At 42.0% G+C, this 1,748-nt stretch overlaps 1 long non-coding RNA gene across 1 annotated transcript in view; it reads left to right on the plus strand.

Moving 5' to 3' along the window:
* Positions 1-1,748, plus strand: part of LOC105538654 — a 5,425-nt gene that overhangs the window by 1,127 nt on the left and 2,550 nt on the right. The window lies entirely within an intron of this gene.

Consider the following 1,748-nt stretch of genomic DNA (forward strand, 5'->3'; position numbering starts at 1 on the left):
TATATATGTATGCCTGCAGGGCCCTATTGTGAGTTTGTTACACATTTTACTGCAACTTAAATAGTGCCACCACCCCACCATATAGCAAGCTAAATAGAAACTCTCTTATGCTAAGGCTGGTTGAGGGCAGTATGCAAGATTAGCATGGAAAGGGCCCTTCATTTAGCACTCTGCTCCATTCATTTTTGTCAGGTCACTTTCTTATCTTCTCCAGGCTGTCAGATCTGTTTTACTGCTCTAGCCGCACTTCCCTCAGCCTCTTGCAGCATCTTCCCTGTCAGCTAGATCCCTTCCTCTCTGGATGAAGTCCTCTTCATCGACCAGCTTTCTCACTTGGTTCTCTAAGACAGTGAGGATCTGTCTGCTTTTTTCTTGACCATTAGTGGATAGGAAAAAAGCTCTCATTTTCTGTAACCATTTGTCACCGAGGCCATAAAGACATTGAACTAACTGCCTTATGGGAGTTCATTACTGGAAGTCTTCAGGAGTTTACACATTGATATACAAAGTAAGTAGGCCAGCGCATTTGAGTCTTGGCTCATGTGTAATGATCTTTAATGCATATTGAAAAATTATTCTCAAGTAAGGATAACATACACCTCAGGTCATTTAGAGTCTCAAAGGTTTGTCAGTATACTTAAAACATTCCTGGGAACAGTTCTAGATTGAAGGAGACTAAAGAATCATGCAGTAAGTGCAATGTCTGATGTTTGACTGGATTCTGAATTTGTTTAAGCCATGTGATGACTGGGACATTGTGAAAATGTGTATATGGACTACATAGTAGACAATGATAATATTAAGTTCCATTGGGTGATAATAGTATTCTGGTTATGTAGGAGAATGCCTTGGTTCTTAGGGGCTGCACACTGAAGTATTTAATGGTGAAGGGTCATTATGTCTGCAACTGACTCTCAAATGGCTTGTCCAGAAAATGTATAGAGATACACACATGGAAAGCAAATGTGGCAAACTATTAGCAACTGTTGATTCTAGATGAAAGTTTTATACAGGTGTTCATTATACCATTCAAAAAGGCTTCCCAGTCATCCTAAGGCTTAAAGGAAAAAAACAAAATGTTTAAAATAAAAAGTTGGGGGCAGGAAAATAATACAAAACCTTTGGGCTCGTGCCTGTAATCCCAGCACTTTGGGAGGCCAAGGAGAGAGGGTTGCTTGAGCTCAGGAGTTCAAGACCAGCCTGGACGACATGGTGAAACCCCATCTCTACAAAATGTACAAACATTAGCCAGGCATGGTGGCACACACCTGTAGTTCTAGCTACTCAGGAGGCTGAGGTGGGAGGATCACTTGAGCACAGGAGGCAGGGGCTGCAGTGAGCCGAGATTGCACCGCTGCAGTCAGCCTGTGTAACAGAGCGAGACCCAGCCTCAAAACAAACAAAAGAAACACCTTTGTGTCAGAGTTAAGGTTGCTGTATGATAAAATGCTGGGGTACGGTTCTGGGTCCATTCCACATGAAGATCAAAGGCTTCCACTGGACCCAAAGGAATAATACTAGTCACTTGTGATTATTCCTCTGTAGGTTTGAAAGATGTGTCAGGCCAACTTATTGGATGCAGTTTTAATCTAAAACTCTATATACATTGTACCCCCAACTCATAGACTTCATGTATCCATGAAACACTCTTCTGTCTCGACAGTCTTAATGTGGCCCTAATAAAGCCATCCTTTTGGAGGACTCAGAAAAGGCCCCCCACAACCTCTGCAACATAATAATTATAGTAG

Source organism: Mandrillus leucophaeus, unplaced genomic scaffold (assembly GCF_000951045.1).
Source record: "Mandrillus leucophaeus isolate KB7577 unplaced genomic scaffold, Mleu.le_1.0 Scaffold1968, whole genome shotgun sequence".
In the NCBI taxonomy this organism is placed as follows: domain Eukaryota; kingdom Metazoa; phylum Chordata; class Mammalia; order Primates; family Cercopithecidae; genus Mandrillus; species Mandrillus leucophaeus.